Below are 19595 nucleotides of genomic sequence, written 5' to 3'. Positions count from 1 at the left end.
TATAGTATTCCAAATAAGGAGGCACTCGGAGACTGTGTAGTCAAACAAACATTCTGTATTGAGGGTTTAGTACTTTCGAGAGCGAACTCTCGTCCTCAGAACCACCTACATCTACATGTGTGTATGTATATGTCCATGTTTGAATGTTTACTGTGATTATTGCTGTATATTGATTAACACCTGTTTCTTTCATTTACATCTCCACAGACCGAGTTACCCATGGCAACCAAGGACTGTGATGGTGGATGGTGCGGTGCGATAGTGCTGATTCAGGGTACCCCAGCAGGGTGAGTACACAGCATCAATGCTGGCTGGCGCTGCCTCCTCCAATCCACACAGCCTGGAGTGCCTATGGAGTCAGGTCCATGGGAGTGTATAATTGTTTTGTTTATTATCTGGCCGCCCGGGCTCCCGATGAGACTCCAGCGGCTGCGTGCTGCTGTCTGGGTTTGTGTCAAATGACGCGTCCCGCCCGTGGAACGCAAGCAGAGGGTTGCTAGGCAACACCCTGTTTGCATCCGGGCGGAAGTGCGCGCTGACCACTTCCGGCAGCGGCAGACGCGACTGAGATGTCCGGGGAGCGTGGCGGCTTCAGGTAAGGTATAAATGAGGTCACTTTGGGGGATTTATTTGCTGTAGGAGGGTCTGAGGACGGGGTTTGTCCCCCGAAACGTCACCCATTGTCTTGCATATGTCACGCTGAAAAATCCCTTTGAGTGCCGTTATTGTCCTACCTGGTGGGACTTTGGACTGTATATATATATATATATATTAGTGCTGGGCACGTTAACGCATTAACGCGCCGGCACATTAACTGCGATTAAAATATTTAACGCGGGGAGGGGGTGCAAGGGGGGTGATGTGGCAGCAGGGATCAGGAAAAACGGGGCTGGCGGGCACGGGAAACGAATGGTCGATGGTGCTGCACCGCGGTGGTGCAGAGCGCCCCTCCAAATATGGCAACCGCTGTGTGGAGAGAGACGCTAGAGGTGCTCCTTTACCTCTAGCGTCTGTCAGGGAAGTTCAGAGTGCACACACAGCGCTACCCGGAAGTGCAGATTCCGGGATCGCTGTGGACCTGCAACCCCTGGCATGGAGCAAGTTAACCCCACTGGCATGGAGCAAGAAAACACCCCCTGGCATGGAGCAAGAAAACACCCCCTGGCAACAAGCAAGAAACCCCCCTGGCAACGAGCAAGTAAACCTCCCTGGCAACAAGCAAGTAACCCTCCCCTGGCAACAAGCAGGGAACCCATTATGGCAACATGCATGAAATCCCCCTTAGCAACACGCATGTAATCCCACCTGGAAACGAGAACGGAACCTCTGGCAACAAGATTTTAGGTAATCAGCGCCTATGTGCCTATCAGTGCGATTAATCTCAAAAATTTCATGCGATTAATCGCGATTAAAAATTTTAATCGTTACCCACCACTAATATATATATATATATATATATAGAGAGAGAGAGAGAGATTCTGTGGAGGATTAAAACTTTCTTGAAGCTATCTGGAGTGCTGCTCTCCTGTTTGTTTGTTTGTTTATTTATATATATATATATATATATATATATATACAGCAATGCGGTCCGGCACTCACTCCTCTATAGCAACTGCCCCGGTGCCCATCAGATGAAGATAATGTAGAAAGAAACAGGCTGGCACTCGTGGGTCTACACTGATTTTTTTTGCAAAGACCCACGAGTGCCAGCCTGTTTCTTTCTATATATATATATATATATATATATATATATATATATATATAGTAGATTTTCCCATCCAAATACATACAGAGGAATAGAGACCAGCACACCACCTTTTTTTTAAGGAAAGTCAATTGTATTGCAAATATGGCAATGTAAACCATCAAAGTTGTAAGCCAGATAACAAGGTTACTTATTATTGTGACATGGGGGAGCTGCGCATTACAGCTTTACCCCCTATTCCACTAGGGAGAGAAGTGATCCTGAAAAAACGAATTATATTCTGGAGTCTGATCCTGTAATAGCCAAATTTTGTCAGGAAAAATCTCTGTTTGCTTATAAAAGAAGTAACAACTTGAAGGACTGTGTCACCGTTTCAGAAAACAGCCCAACAAGTAAAAACGCTAATTGGCTGACCATAAAGAATGGAGCATTCTGCTGCAGCGGAAGTGTTAATTGCCAATTTTTAATTCCGGAAGAGTCGTTTATTCACCCAATCACTGGGGACATATTCCTGATTAGACATCGACTGACATGTGACAGCAAATTTGTCATGTATGTAATTGTTTGTCTCTGCCGGAAGATATATGTGGGAAAAACGATCAGAATGGTGACGGAACGGATTGCCACGCACCGTTCCCCTATTAAGCGAGCAACAACCGTTCGAGACTCCAGCACACCACCAGTTGCCAAACGCTTTTCTGAAGCCGGACATACAATACGGGACTTTAAATTTATACCTGTGGACTGTATTAAGCATGGTTCTTCAAACTGCGGCCCTCCAGATGTTGTGAAACTACAAATCCCAGCATGCCTTGCCACAGTTTTGCTATAAGGGAGTGTTAAAACTGGCAAGGTATGCTGGGATTTGTAGTTTCACAACATCTGGAGGGCCACAGTTTGAAGACCCATGGTATTAAGCCTCTCAAAAGAGGTGGTGCCCGGCATTTAATTTTATTACAGAGAGAAAGTGAATATATATATACAAAATTAATTCTTTATCACCAGCTGGACTAAACGATGGACACCTTAATGTGGTTCTATAGGATGGACTGCTGGTACAAAAAATTATATTCTTGTCATTTTTTCTTGTTTGCTTCTTTGTTCTCGACTGTACCTAACGGCTCTGTTGTGGCCAGTAACGTTTATCAGGTCCCAACCTTAACAAGTCGGGTAACCTTCATTTAAGTAATGATAACATACTTTTTGTCCTTTATTTATATTTCTGTGGGACGTTAGTTTCCATTTGCTTGAACTTTAGAGAGTATTATTATTTGGTTCATATTCTTTATTACTATTATATTTTGTTAATTTCATTAAGTATATAATTTTCTGCTGGATACTATATGGCAAATCTGTTGCTTTTTTAGTATACAGAAAGTGTTTATGACATTGGTTTCTCCATTCTTCGATCTGTAATGTTACCCAGTTGATCCGGGGGTCATGTACCCAAAGCCAGGCCATAGCCAACACAATACTATAGGATACAAAACAAATTTTGTGTGTAACTGAAATTTTGCGCTAAAAGCAGCTATGAGTGGTTCCCGGAACTTAATAGGACCTACACCAAAAAGGTCCTTGGAGTTGAACAAATGGAAAAAAATTGGTTTTTAAGATCCAGAAACAGTACACAGCGCTAAAATTAAATACAAAAAATATCGTGAAAGTGAACAAAATCAATGTGCACAAGTGTAAGGTCAAAAAGTACTTCCCTTTCATGTGTCTCAATGGGAGGGAAGTAAGAGTATCGGTCCCTTGACGGAATTCTTTTAAGGTGCGAGATCCGTGCGTTTTCGTATATCTCTCACAAGAGGCATGAAATGAAGAAAATGTACAATGTATAAACAAAATGGAATTCAATACAAGTGAATCCTAAATAGTAAAGTTCAAAGTGTTGACGGAGGAATAGTTTTTCTCCCGACTTCTATACTTTGTCACGAAGTCTACTTCAGGGGCGTACCTCTACTCACTTAGATAATATATGTTATAGTCCCATAAAGGTATCTTTTTTACAATTTGCTGGCAGAAAGGATAGATAAGCGTACCCCCACTCACTGGTTACTCGGTGGGTTAAATCTCATCAGGGTATCTTTTGTGAAGGTTATCCCAAAGGGTATATATTAAATGGATGAATATATGTTGGCGTACCCCCACTCACATCCAAGATGGTGGATGAAAGCACATCAAGGTATCTTTTATATGTTTATTCAAGGTAGAGGTCTTAAAGATGATATCGTACCACACTCACGGTGTTTTAGACTGGAGCCAGACGCATCAAGGTTTCTTTGTAATACCAAAAAGAAGGTTTTTTTATATATATATCCACAGAAATTTTCTCAATGTGGTAACCCCAGGAAAAAACAAGGAAAAAATGATGGATAGACTGGAAAATTTTAATTTACAAAAAGTCCATAGTTGGACTAAAAACACGTACAATTCAAATACATGTATACAGAAAAAGGTAAAAACTTTTGAATAAAAAATATTGTATGAAAAAAATAAAAAAGCAAAGGCAAAAAAGGACCAGGTGACCCAAGAGGCAACGTGGGAACATCAACACAGTCACAAAAAAAGATGTTAAGGGTCCGGACAAAGTGAAGGGTATAGGTGTCCAACGTTACCTCTGTCAGTCAAACAGGTCCAAAGATGCACAGGATCCCCTAGTGTCAACGCGTTTCGGCTCCTTTAGAGCCTGTTTCAAGACATGGGGGTTAGAAGCAAACTGCTGGGTATTTATGTAAGACTAGACCAATCACGTAATAGCAGGAAATGGTCACAGGAAGTGATCACCAACAATAAATTCATACATATATCTTTTTACATACAATCCTTCTTTAAAAAACATATATTCAATAATATGTAGGGTGGAAAATACACGCCTTTAATTTTATAAGGAATAGTAATAAAAACTAAGATTTTCAATTGACCTCCGGATCCAAAATGAATTAAAATGGCCGCCGAATGGAACGCAATGCGTTCCAAATCGGCGTGGATGTCAATAAAGGATAATCGAGATGTTTTGTCACATCAAATACCAAGTGGCGGTAGATGTGGAATAAAGTACACCGCCAGTTAGGGCTGGATGCATGTAGCCAGCAATTTAAGTGCGAGTATAGCACGCTGGCTGCGGTGTTCCGTGATGATGGGAATGGCGCATGATTATAGCGTCATAGCTTTTTGTGGGATCGTTTTGCTGGACTGTGACAAGTATGAGAAGGAAATGTATCGACAGCTAAACGACCCCACCACTTATAAACAAATAAGAGGGAGTCCACTTGACAAAATGAAGAAAGATTTTGAGGCCCTCATAAATAAATATATGAACAACAATGTTCTAACAAAAAAAGAGGCCCAATTTCTATTAATAGAAGATCCAGTGGTTCCTGTAATATACCTTCTTCCAAAGGTGCATAAATCTTTGGTTGATCCCCCTGGAAGACCGATTATCTCGGGTATGAATTCTATTTCATCAAATCTTTCCGAGTTCATCGATTACTTCCTCCAACCCCTGGTAAATGACAACAAATCCCACCTAAAGGACACTAGTCAACTTATCACCACCCTAAAAGAAATTGAATGGAAAGAGGGTTTTTTTCTGGTATGTGCAGATGTAAGTTCTCTCTACACGATTATCGATCACGATCAAGGTCTCCAGGCTGTAAAAATTTTTCTACAAAAATCTAAACTTAATGCAGATCTGCAGGAGCTGATACTTGAAGGCATAGAGTTCATCCTTAAGAATAATATCTTCTTGTTTAAGGATACCCTTTTCCTTCAAAAAAATGGCACCGCTATGGGCACCAGGTTCGCTCCGAGTTATGCCAATTTATTTATGGGCAAATGGGAGCTTGACAACATCTGGCATAATAACCCATTCGGAGCGAGCCTGGTGTCCTATAGGAGATATATAGATGATATAATTTTTATATTTGATGGTGAGATATCATTACTCGATGAGTTCTGCGACTTTCTTAACAACAATAATCTGAATATCAAACTAACATTCGATATTCAAACAGAGAATATAAACTTTCTGGATGTGACTATATATGTCAAAGATAATCACATTTTTACCAAAAATTACACTAAACCTACAGATTCAGGTACCTATATCCCCACAAACAGTTGCCACCATCAGTCCTGGATCAATGCCATACCTAAAGGGCAGTTTAAAAGGATTCGCAGAAACTGCACTGAGAAATCCATTTTTAAAACACAGGCAAAAATGATGAAAGAAAAATTTGTAGCGGCAGGATACAATGAGAATAAAATAGAAGAAACCATTACAACCATTAGTGAAATAAATAGAGAAGAAATGTTTGAACCAAAACCAGAGAAACCAAAAAATTCTAAATTTGACTGGGCGTTTATTACAGAATATTCCACCAAATATCATAAAATTGAATCTATAATGAAGAAGCACTGGAACGTCCTAAAAATGGATCCTGTATTGGGGCCAGTACTCCCAAGTAAACCAGTACATATCTATAGAAAGGCACCTAATTTAAAATCAAAGTTAGTATCCAGTGCATACGCCACAGTTTCAAAATCCACACATATCCGTACGCAAGGGTTTCATCGGTGCGGTTGTTGCCTTGGCTGCCGGAACATAAAATCTAACGGCACCAAGAAATATGAAAAACTCAACATTAATGGCAAAGAGGTAATTATAAAAGACTTTATTACCTGCCATACAAAAAATGTTATATATATCATTCAATGTTCCTGTGACAAATATTATGTAGGTAGGACCTCTCGTCCCTTGAAAATTCGCATACGCGAACATTTAAGAAACATAAAAAATGGACTAGAGACCCATGCTTTATCCTCCCATTTTAATCAAGTGCACAACAAATCCTGTGAATATATAAAAAATTTCATTGGGATAAAAGCAATACAGGATAACATTAGACAAAACAATTCCTCAAGAATGTTAGCAAAAGAGGAAATGAAATGTATATATAATTTAAAAACCCTTATACCTTTAGGACTCAATAAAGATTTCGAATTAAAATGGTTTCTGTGAAATCTTTTAACCTGTCCGCTACAAATGTTTTTACTATTTTTTGGAATTCATATGTCTTTTTCTGTAGCGTCTATATTGCTAAAACATCTTTTTCCTTCCATTTTAGATAAAAACAAAATGGGAGAGAATACACAGTGAATTCACATTTTTGGTGCTTCTGGCGGGTTTTGCTTACACCTGGTCCAAGGCGGGCATGGCCCGACTAGAAAAATACACCAATGAAATACATATTTAAATGTGACAACATCATTGTGTTATACGTAAAAAATCTGTGAATATATACTGTCTACAAAGCTGATAATGTATGTAATATGTAATTATGTACTGTTTTTGTGTTACATAGAAGAATGTGACTGAATATATAAATACATTTTTTTAATATGAGAATTTTTTAATTATGTAACCTTTTTGTACTTTATTGATTATTTTGATGTTGATATATATGTATTGGGTAGGATGGATATTACACGCTGAGAGTTTGCATTTTTAATTTGCTTGTATATGCCCCGTTATGTTCTCATAACCAGGGGATTGTTCCATATTCCATGCATTAGCCACCACGGCGTTTGTGAATGGAGCTCACACATTCCAATTCATGAATGGAGCTCACATACTCCTATTCATGACGCAGTAGGGCAGCGCCAGTGAGTGAACCGCATATGCGTTTCACTCACAGAAAGCTATGACGCTATAATCATGCGCCATTCCCATCATCACGGAACACCGCAGCCAGCGTGCTATACTCGCACTTAAATTGCTGGCTACATGCATCCAGCCCTAACTGGCGGTGTACTTTATTCCACATCTACCGCCACTTGGTATTTGATGTGACAAAACATCTCGATTATCCTTTATTGACATCCACGCCGATTTGGAACGCATTGCGTTCCATTCGGCGGCCATTTTAATTCATTTTGGATCCGGAGGTCAATTGAAAATCTTAGTTTTTATTACTATTCCTTATAAAATTAAAGGCGTGTATTTTCCACCCTACATATTATTGAATATATGTTTTTTAAAGAAGGATTGTATGTAAAAAGATATATGTATGAATTTATTGTTGGTGATCACTTCCTGTGACCATTTCCTGCTATTACGTGATTGGTCTAGTCTTACATAAATACCCAGCAGTTTGCTTCTAACCCCCATGTCTTGAAAAAGGCTCTAAAGGAGCCGAAACGCGTTGACACTAGGGGATCCTGTGCATCTTTGGACCTGTTTGACCGACAGAGGTAACGTTGGACACCTATACCCTTCACTTTGTCCGGACCCTTAACATCTTTTTTTGTGACTGTGTTGATGTTCCCACGTTGCCTCTTGGGTCACCTGGTCCTTTTTTGCCTTTGCTTTTTTATTTTTTTCATACAATATTTTTTATTCAAAAGTTTTTACCTTTTTCTGTATACATGTATTTGAATTGTACGTGTTTTTAGTCCAACTATGGACTTTTTGTAAATTAAAATTTTCCAGTCTATCCATAATCCATAATATCCATTTTTTCCTTGTTTTTTCCTGGGGTTACCACATTGAGAAAATTTCTGTGGATATATATATAAAAAAACCTTCTTTTTGGAATTACAAAGAAACCTTGATGCGTCTGGCTCCAGTCTAAAACACCGTGAGTGTGGTACGATATCATCTTTAAGACCTCTACCTTGAATAAACATATAAAAGATACCTTGATGTGCTTTCATCCACCATCTTGGATGTGAGTGGGGGTACGCCAACATATATTCATCCATTTAATATATACCCTTTGGGATAACCTTCACAAAAGATACCCTGATGAGATTTAACCCACCGAGTAACCAGTGAGTGGGGGTACGCTTATCTATCCTTTCTGCCAGCAAATTGTAAAAAAGATACCTTTATGGGACTATAACATATATTATCTAAGTGAGTAGAGGTACGCCCCTGAAGTAGACTTCGTGACAAAGTATAGAAGTCGGGAGAAAAACTATTCCTCCGTCAACACTTTGAACTTTACTATTTAGGATTCACTTGTATTGAATTCCATTTTGTTTATACATTGTACATTTTCTTCATTTCATGCCTCTTGTGAGAGATATACGAAAACGCACGGATCTCGCACCTTAAAAGAATTCCGTCAAGGGACCGATACTCTTACTTCCCTCCCATTGAGACACATGAAAGGGAAGTACTTTTTGACCTTACACTTGTGCACATTGATTTTGTTCACTTTCACGATATTTTTTGTATTTAATTTTAGCGCTGTGTACAATACTATAGGATGTTTTAGGAATGAAAAGGTATTCCATCATTTCTTTGTGTAGGACCCCGACTTGGAGGGCTATGGGACTGGTCAAGTGAGTGACATCCCTGCGGATGATCTTGCTCCCATCCATCAGTTAGGAAGAAGTGCGAGTCCATAGGGACTACAGGTAAGTTGAACTTCTTTACCACATCTAGGATGATGAAGTTCCCAGCTGCTCCTGAATTGATCAGAGCAGAGAACACTTGGGGACCAGACTGGGACTCTATGGTCAGGGGCAAGACCAAATCATGAGCTGGAGAAGTTTTGATGAACTGACCTAACCTGACTCCTCCTCGATAGGTCAGGCCTTGGTGTTTCCCGGCCTCTCAGGACAGGAAGCGGCACAATAAAGACACAAATGGTTTTGTTGTCTCCTATCATGTTCCTCAAGTGTCAAATGGGATCTACCTAGCTGCATAGGTTCTTCCTGGATTGTTGACACCGGACGTGGTAGAGACTGGGGCATGGGAGGTCCATTCTTTATTTTTTCTTGATTTTGTTCTCGAAGACGCAGATCCATCTTAATACATAGAGAGATCAGGTCCTCCGGTTTGCTGGGTAAGTCTTGAGTTGCTAAGGCATCTTTGACAGGATCAAAAACGTCCAGCCAGAGTCTGAAATTGGATGAGATATTGACCCATAGATCGTGACCCTTGCTTCACCAGAATAATTTCAGTGGCTGCAGAGGCAGGTTGCCCTGGATTATCTTTGAAAGGCAGCTGTGAAATTTTTTCAGAAGAGAATCAGCTCTCTCCCATAAGAGAGAAACCCACGCTAGTGCAGAGCCAGTAAGCAGAGAAATAATATAGGCCACCTTTACTCGGGTGTTAGGAAATTCAGTGGAAGCAACTCGAACAGTACCTCACACTCATTGATAAGACCATGGCAATGTTTGGGATTCCCATCATACTTCTGTGGAGTTGACAACTGGAGGCGGGACTAGGCAGTGGTATGTGATGGGGCAGGGGAGGATGCCACCCCAGGAGCCTGTCTGGCGAGAGACTGCTGAAGGCTGCCCAGGCAGGAAGAAACTTCTTGTAGGTATAGTAAGTTATTACCCATTGCTGTGTTGCTTCCTGTGTCTCCATCTGGGATGTGACATCTTGTAAAGCCGCTGGCCCCACATTATGTTCATGTGCCAGGTCCATGGGCCTTGAACAAACTGTCAAGGCTTGGGTATCTGGTGTCCTCGGCTGTGGCAGCAGTGAGCTAGTGGAAGGGTCAGGGAACTGGAACACGGGAGGCTTGTGGTATGGACAGTTCATAGAACACTGGGCACTGAGGACACAGCTAGGTGGGGGAGTTGATGATTCGAGACAGAGGAGTGGAGTCTAACCCCTACCAACGTTTTTTACCAGGGACCCCCGCAAGGAGGTTTGAACTTCGCTGCATTCAGTGGACAGGTCGCAGCCCTCTGACAGAGTTCCCACACCTAACTGGCCAATCACTTACTGATGGGTAGTGCTGGTGAACTTGAGACTGTGTCGGCCTGGGAGCTGTGGACTGAGTGGTCTTGGGGAACTGTTGACGATGTTGGCTCTGGAGTTGTGGACTGCGTCGGCCTGGGAGCCGGAGGGATGGCGACGGCCTGGGAGCCGGAAGGGATGGCGACGGCCTGGGAGCAATGTTCCCTGTAATTTTACGAAGGCTGTGTGCGGCAAAAGATATTGGCTGTGCAACTTTGGAAGGAAATGTACATTTTTGTGCGTCACATAACGTATACAGGCCTAGGTTTCGAGTTCTGTTGAGTTAATAAAGCAATTTGAATGTTTACAGACTTCACACACCACACATATAGGCTATAGCAGTGATTTTCAACCTTATTAAACTTGTGGCACACTTAACAAGATTTTAACCTTTGTGCGCTCAGTTGTAATGTCTGTGCGCGGGCTCGGCGAGTTGTGTGCGCGCGCACACGCACACAGCTTAGAGGGAACACTGCCTGGGAGCAGGAGGGATGTTAATGGCCTGGGTGCCAGAGGGATGGCGACAGCCTGGGAGACAAGGTAGACGTTGAAGGCCTGGGAGCCAAGATGGGTGTCGATGATCTAGGAGCCGAGATGGACATTGACGGCCTGGGAGCCGAGGACAAACTGTGTAGACTTCGAGAGTCGACATGTGTCAACTAGGGAGTCGATGATGGTATATGGCTTGGGAGCCAATGGTGGTCTCTGCTGGTGGAAGCTGGATAAGCTCAGACCTCTTCTCCTGGAAGCTATGGATGTTATTAGCTGGGAAGTAACCTGGCAGATGAATGGTTCACCAGGGAGCTCTTGTATAATCATCATCAGCAGCAGATCACAGGTAACTCTGGGACAAGGAACCTGGAGCCTAGAACGCTGACTACTGGGGAGTACTCAGGGATCAGACAAGTTGTTCAAGCCAAGCAGGAAGTGCCAGAGGCCTGACCTATATCCGCCCTACCTGTCTCTGATTGGCTGCAAGTCACAGTATCAATTAACCACAGGAAGTACCTGTGCACACCTTGGTCACATGATCCAGTGCACAGGTCAGAGTAACAAGGTCACAGGGAAATCATTGGAGGAATCCGACATGTGACTGCAAGTGTCATGGCGGCACCCATGCAGCGTGGGACCTGCTTGGGATCAACGTGGAACTCCGACTAGGCCCCAGGAAATCATCGTGGACATCTTTCCACAGATACTAGGGACAGCGCTAAACAGGGATTTGCGTCACAGGATGCACCAGCACGCGGGGAAGAGACACGGACGCAGATGAGTGATGCAATTTCTGACATCCACACCTCTAGGTGCCACCTGCACATTCTGCCTGACATGCTTATTCACAAGTAGGCGAGTATAGGCCATGCCGCCTTCCCACGAGGCCATCCCATCCCTGGTGATGCCATTGGTCTTCCAGTGAGATGGGAATACATTACGCTGTTATCTGTACTGTTCTTTGTGTACAATGAACTACCGGGCCCAGCCCCAGGCATGGCCGACATCAGCTCAGGTCACTGGCTCTCAGGCCCCAGACGTGGCCGACATCAGCTCAGATCACTGGCTCTCAGGCCCCAGGCGTGGCTGACATCAGCTTAGGTCACTGGCTCTCAGGCCCCAGGCGTGGCCGACATCAGCTCAGGTCACTGCCTCTCAGGCCCCAGGCGTGGCCGACATCAGCTCAGATCACTGGCTCTCAGGCCCCAGGCGTGGCTGACATCAGCTCAGGTCACTGGCTCTCAGGCCCCAGGCGTAGCCGACATCAGCTCAGGTCACTGCCTCTCAGGCCCCATGCGTGGCCGACATCAGCTCAGATCACTGGCTCTCAGGCCCCAGGCGTGGCTGACATCAGCACAGGTCACTGGCTCTCAGGCCCCAGGCGTGGCCGACATCAGCTCAGGTCACTGGCTCTCAGGCCCCAGGCGTGGCCGACATCAGCTCAGGTCACTGGCTCTCAGGCCCCAGGTGTGGCCAACATCAGCTCAAGTCACTGGCTCTCAGGCCCCAGGCGTGGCAGACATCAGCTCAGGTCACTGGCTCTCAGGCCCCAGGCGTGGCCGACATCAGCTCAGGTCACTGGCTCTCAGGCCCCAGGCGTGGCCGACATTAGCTCAGGTCACTGGCTCTCAGTCCCCAGGCGTGGCCGACATCAGCTCAGGTCACTGACATCAGCACAGGTCACTGGCTCTCAGGCCCCAGGCGTGGGCGACATCAGCTCAGGTCACTGGCTCTCAGGCCCCAGGCGTGGCCGACATCAGCTCAGGTCACTGGCTCTCAGGCCCCAGGTGTGGCCGACATCAGCTCAGGTCACTGGCTCTCAGGCCCCAGGCGTGGCCAACATCAGCTCAAGTCACTGGCTCTCAGGCCCCAGGCGTGGCCGACATCAGCTCAGGTCACTGGCTCTCAGGCCCCAGGCGTGGCCGACATCAGCTCAGGTCACTGGCCCCCAGGCGTGGCCGACATCAGCTCAGGTCACTGGCTCTCAGGCCCCAGGCGTGGCCGACATCAGCTCAGGTCACTGGCTCTCAGGCCCCAGGCGTGGCCGACATCAGCTAAGGTCACTGGCTCTCAGGCCCCAGGCGTGGCCGACATCAGCTCAGGTCACTGGCTCTTAGGCCCCAGGTGTGGCCAACATCAGCTCAAGTCACTGGCTCTCAGGCCCCAGGTGTGGCCGACGTCAGCACAGGTCACTGGCTCTCAGGCCCCAGGCGTGGCCGACATCAGCACAGGTCACTGGCTCTCAGGCCCCAGGCGTGGCCGACATCAGCTCAGGTCACTGGCTCTCAGGCCCCAGGCGTGGCCGACATCAGCTCAGGTCACTGGCTCTCAGGCCCCAGGCGTGGCCGACATCAGCTCAGGTCACTGGCTCTCAGGCCCCAGGCGTGGCCGACATCAGCTCAGGTCACTGGCTCTCAGGCCCCAGGCGTGGCCGACATCAGCTCACTGGCTCTCAGGCCCCAGGTGTGGCCAATATCAGCTCAAGTCACTGGCTCTCAGGCCCCAGGAGTGGCCGACGTCAGCACAGGTCACTGGCTCTCAGGCCCCAGGCGTGGCCGACATCAGCACAGGTCACTGGCTCTCAGGCCCCAGGCGTGGCCGACATCAGCTCAGGTCACTGGCTCTCAGGCCCCAGGCGTGGCCGACATCAGCTCAGGTCACTGGTTCTCATGCCCCAGGCGTGGCCAACATCAGCTCAGGTCACTGGCTCTCAGGCCCCAGGCGTGGCCGACGTCAGCACAGGTCACTGGCTCTCAGGCCCCAGGCGTGGCCGACGTCAGCACAGGTCACTGGCTCTCAGGCCCCAGGCGTTGCTCAGGTCATTGGCTCTCAGATGGCAGAAAAGACTTCACATACGTTTGTACTTATTTACATTGGTAGAACAATAAGAGGAGACTGTGTATGAAATGACTGAGAGGAGAGAGGGTCCAGCCTCCCCCCGGTTCTCAGCGAAAGTCTGAGATTTATCTATTGTTGCATTTGCAGAACCAGCGCAGTAATATCCGAATAGAGATTGTGGTCTCTGATTAAACTAATAACTGAGATTAAGGATATTATGCAGCAGGAAACACTGCATCTATGAGAAACAGTTCAGCGTCGCCATCTAGTGGCTGAACATGGATCACCCTGCAGGTCCAGCGATATACAGTATGCACTGTATTATTGGAGATGGAAGTGGAATAAGGGTGATTCTGATACCCGAGTGCTAGTTATCAACCATTCAGTGACCCACAATGTATTCATTTTATTTAACATCAGAGCATACTTTGCCCCCATCTCCTTTATTTTGCAAGGAGAAAGTGCTGGCAAAGGTTCCGCAGCAATCCTGGCCTGCCGCGCAGGGTAACATACCTGTCCCTGGGTCTCTCTGTGCATACATCCATGTGCACAAAATACTGATCAAATGATTGAAAGTAGACAAAATATACTAACAAAATAAAAAAACTAATTAAAGCCTGAGATTCATTTAAAAAAACGGTTTAGTATTTTAAAAATGGAATTAATGTTTTATTGCAACAAATACACCAGGGGTGTCAAACTCAAATTCATCGGGGGCCGCATCAGCAGTTTGGTCACCCTGAAAGGGACGGTTGTATCTGTAGGTCCCCCTGTATAATTATAATGCCGTGACACCACAGGCTGCTCCCCCTGTATAATATAAAAAGGAATGCCATGACACCACAGGCTGCTCCCCCTGTATAATAATAATAATAATGCCATGACACCACAGACTGCTCCCCCTGTATAATATAATAAAAGTAATGCCATGACACATAAATGATTATACAGGAGGAGCAGCCTGTGGTGTCATGGCATTATTATTATTATACACGGGGACACCTCAGGAAACAGCAGATATATATATTTTTTTTATTGTGAGTGTGATCCTCATCCTCACTTACTGTTTCTCCATCTGTCCTGCAGCTGCTGCGGCTTCCAGCTTTTCTTCACTGCTTGCTGCGGCCACACTGTCCCCGACTCCCGGTCCAGCTTCCCTGCCTGCTCCTACTTCTCTACAGACGCATGGGCGGGCGGCATCATCGTCATGACGTTCCCACCCAGTGTCTGTCACTGCCTGGCATCAGAGGGAACAGGCGGCCGGGCCCTCCTCCACGTAGCCGTGGAGGCTGGCGGCCATGTTTCTGTAGCCGCATACATATGTGCCTACAGGAACATGGCCGCCGACAGTGGAGGAATAGGTAAGGCGGCCGCGGTGGGGTGGGTGAGAGGAGGTGGCCTAGGCAGGAGCTGGGACACACTGCCCTGCATGCTATCTCCTCGCACGGGCCACATGACGAGGTCTGGCGGGCCGGATTTGGCCCGCGGGCCTTGTGTTTGACACCCGTGAAATACACCATGTACCACCTGAGCACACTGAGCCAAGATAGCGGCAGGCAGAGTACTAAAGGGTCACATGGCAAAGTGGTCTGTGCTCAAATCACTGCAGGATTCTGGAGAACTGCAGAAGTGTGTTTTATGTGTGGCATCATGGACGGTTAACATTACTGCCTCACAGCGCTGAGGTCATGGGTTCTATCCCCACCATGTGTTATATATACAGGGCAGTACAGATGGTGTAATGGTTAGATTACTGCCTCAGAGCACTGAGGTCATGGGTTCTATCCCCACCATGTGTTATATATATGGGGCAGTACGGATGGTGTAATGGTTAGCATTACTGCCTCACAGCGCTGAGGTCATGGGTTCTATCCCCACCATGTGTTATATATATACGGGGCAGTACGGATGGTGTAATGGTTAGATTACTGCCTCACAGCACTGAGGTCATGGGTTCTATCCCCACCATGTGTTATATATACGGGGCAGTACGGATTGTGTAATGGTTAGATTACTGCCTCACAGCACTGAGGTCATGGGTTCTATCACCACCATGTGTTATATACGGGGCAGTACGGACGGTGTAATGGTTACATTACTGCCTCACAGCACTGAGGTCATGGGTTCTATCCCCACCATGTGTTATATATATGGGGCAGTATGGATGGTGTAATGGTTACATTACTGCCTCACAGCGCTGAGGTCATGGGTTCTATCCCCACCATGTGTTATATATACGGGGCAGTACGGATGGTGTAATTGTTGCATTACTGCCTCACAGCGCTGAGGTCATGGGTTCTATCCCCACCATGTGTTATATATACGGGGCAGTACGGATGGTGTAATGGTTAGCATTACTGCCTCACAGAGCTGAGGTCATGGGTTCTATTCCCACCATGTCTTATATATACAGGGCAGTACGGACGGTGTAGTGGTTACATTACTGCCTCACAGTACTGAGGTCATGGGTTCTATCCCCACCATGTGTTATATATACGGGGCAGTACGGACGGTGTAATGGTTAGCATTACTGCCTCACAGTGCTGAAATCATGGGTTCTATTCCCACCATGTGTTATATATACGGTGCAGCACGGACGGTGTAATGGTAAGCATTACTGCCTCACAGCGCTGAGGTCATGGGTTCTATCCCCATCATGTGTTATATATACGGGGCAGTACGGATGGTGTAATGGTTAGCATTACTGCCTCACAGCACTGAGGTCATGGGTTCTATCCCCACCATGTGTTATATATACGGGGCAGTACGGACGGTGTAATGGTAAGCATTAATGCCTTACAGCGCTGAGGTCATGGGTTATATTCCCACTATGGCCCTAACTGTGCACAGTTTGTATATTCTCTCCGTACTTGCGTGGGTGGTGTGCAGACAGGGGGTGGTGTACAGGCAGGAGGTGGTGTGCAGGCAGGGGGTGGTGTGCAATATGCAGGCAGGAGTTGGTGTGCAGGTATGGGGGTGGTGTACAGGCAGAAGGTGGTATGCAGGCAGGGGGCAGTATGCAGGCAGGAGGTGGTGTACAGGCAGAAGGTGGTGTGCAGGCAGGAGGATGTGTGTGCAGGCAGGAGGTGGTGTGCAGGCAGGGGTGGTATGCAGGCAGGTAGGGGGCGGTGTGCCGGTAGGAGGTGGTATGCAGGCAGAAGGGTGTGTGCAGGCCGGTAGGAGGTGGTATGCAGGCAGGAGGGTGTGTGCAGGCATGGGGTGGTGTGCAGGTAGGGGAGTGTGTGCAGGCAGGAGGTGGTATGCAGGCGGGGGTGGTGTACAGGCAAAAGGTGGTGTGCAGGCAGGGGGGGCGGTGTGCCAGTAGGAGGCGGTATGCAGGCAGGATGGTGTGTGCAGGCATGGGGTGGTGTGCAGGTAGGGGGGTGTGTGCAGGCAGGAGGTTGTATGCTGGCGGGGGGTAGTGTACAGGCAAAAGGTGGTGTGCAGGCAGGAGGTAGTGTGCAGGTAGGGGGCGGTGTGCCGGTAGGAGGTGGTATGCAGGCAGGAGGGTGTGTGCAGGCATGGGGTGGTGTGCAGGAAGGAGGCGGTGTGCAGGCAGTAGGTGGTGTGCAGGTAGGGGGTGTGTGTGCAGGCAGGAGGTGGTATGCAGACAGGGGGGGTGCTGCTAGGGGGCGGTGTGCAGGCAGAAGGGGTGTGCAGCTAGGCAGCGGTGTGCAGTCAGGGGATGGTATGCAGGTAGGGGGTGTGTTTGCAGGCAGGAGGTGGTATGCAGTCAGGGGATGGTATGCAGGTAGGAGGTGGCGTGAAGGCAGGAGGTGATATGCAGACAGAAGATTGTATGCAGACAGGGGGTGGTGTGAAGGCAGGGGGTGGTGTGAAGGCAGGGGGTGGTGTGTAGGAAGGAGGTGGCGTGTAGACAGAAGATTGTAGGCAGGGGGTGGTATGCAGGCAGGTGGTGTGCAGGTAGGGGGTGGTGTGCAGACAGGTGGTAAGAAGGCAGGGGGTGGTGTGCAGGCATTGGGTGGAATGCAAACAGGGGGTGGTGGTGGACAGAAGATTGGAGGCAGGGGGTGGTGTGCAGGCAGGTGGTAGGCAGACAGGGGGTGGTGTGTAGACAGAAGATTGTAGGCAGGCAGGTGGTGTGCAGGCAGGGGGTGGTAGGCAGGCAGGGGTGGTAGGCACCTCCTCCTGCATTTGCATTACAAAGGATACTTCTGTCCCATGCTGAGAAACCAGCAGCAAGCGAGGCCGCAGACGCACAGAAATGCTGCCAGGCGGCTCCCCTGTTATCCCTGCAGGCAGTTTAATAACCTTTGAAAAAGTAGTTGGTATACAATGGAATACTCAGGAATCCATTTCCAGGAGCATTGGAGGACTACTATACTTTGCTTGCCAAACTGAACCAGCCCAGAAAACCACCTGCTCTCCCACAATGTTGGGACTTGGGTTCTCGCAGTCCTTGCTTGTGACACCACTCTGTGAACTCTCCACACCAGGCCGGATTTCTATGAAATGCGTTCGGTCAACACTTTCTTTGTTTCCACCAACCAGTTCCAGACCAGCGTCAACAGCGAAGGAGGTCAGGATCTACCGTCCAGGAATGCAAGCAATCTTTGCGAAGACATCTTAGTAATTCACAAATGCTGTTTGATGGACTCTACATAGCACTATAGACATCCAATGGGAGGTGTATATGCGTTATAATTGTTTTATTGAGAATGTATGTGTAGGAATCGATTTAAGGAGGTAAATAATTTCATTAAATTGTTTTTAGACAGTCAACGTATTGTGTTATTGAAGTTTTTCAGTGAAGCTCAGCGCTGTTCACAATCTTTTCTGAGGATTAGAAACATAGAATGTGACGGCAGATAAGAACCACTTGGCCCATCTAGTCTGCCCCTTTTTTAAACAATGTTACCTCAAACCATATTTGATCCTTATTTCTTTGTAAGGATATCAATATCCCTATCCCAAGAATGTTTACATTGTACTACTGTATTTGCGTCTACCACCTCTGATGGGAGGATATACCACGTATCTACAACTCTTTCTGTGAAGTAATTCTTCCTCACATTTCCCCTGAATCTTCCTCCCCCTAGTGTCAGTGCATGTCCTCGTGTTCTGCTGCTCCTCTTCCTGTGACTAATGTCTCCCACCTGTACCTTCCTCCCTCTAGTGTCAGTGCATGTCCTCGTGTTCTGCTGCTCCTCTTCCTGTGACTAATGTCTCCCACCTGTACCTTCCTCCCCCTAGTGTCAGTGCATGTCCTCGTGTTCTGCTGATCCTCTTCCTGTGACTAATGTCTCCCACCTGTACCCTACTCCCCCTAGTGTCAGTGCATGTCCTCGTGTTCTGTTGCTCCTCTTCCTGTGAATAATGTCTCCCACCTGTACCTTCCTCCCCCTAGTGTCAGTGCATGTCCTCGTGTTCTGTTGCTCCTCTTCCTGTGACTAATGTCTCCCACCTGTACCTTCCTCCCCCCATTGTCAGTGCATGTCCTCGTGTTCTGTTGCTCCTCTTCCTGTTACTAATGTCTCCCACCTGTACCTTCCTCCCCCTAGTGTCAGTGCATGTCCTCGTGTTCTGCTGCTCCTCTTCCTGTGAAGAATGTCTCCCACCTGTACCTTCCTCTGGTGTCAGTGCATGTCCTTGTGTTCTGTTGCTCCTCTTCCTGTGAAGAATGTCTCCCACCTGTACCTTCCTCCCTCTAGTGTCAGTGCATGTCCTCGTGTTCTGTTGCTCCTCTTCCTGTGAAGAATGTCTCCCACCTGTACCTTCCTCCCTCTAGTGTCAGTGCATGTCCTCGTGTTCTGCGGCTCCTCTTCCTGTGAAGAA

The sequence above is a fragment of the Crinia signifera genome, unplaced genomic scaffold, assembly GCF_055691185.1.
Source record: "Crinia signifera unplaced genomic scaffold, ASM5569118v1 HAP2_SCAFFOLD_103, whole genome shotgun sequence".
Taxonomy (NCBI): domain Eukaryota; kingdom Metazoa; phylum Chordata; class Amphibia; order Anura; family Myobatrachidae; genus Crinia; species Crinia signifera.
Note: the sequence above shows the minus strand (reverse complement) of the source record.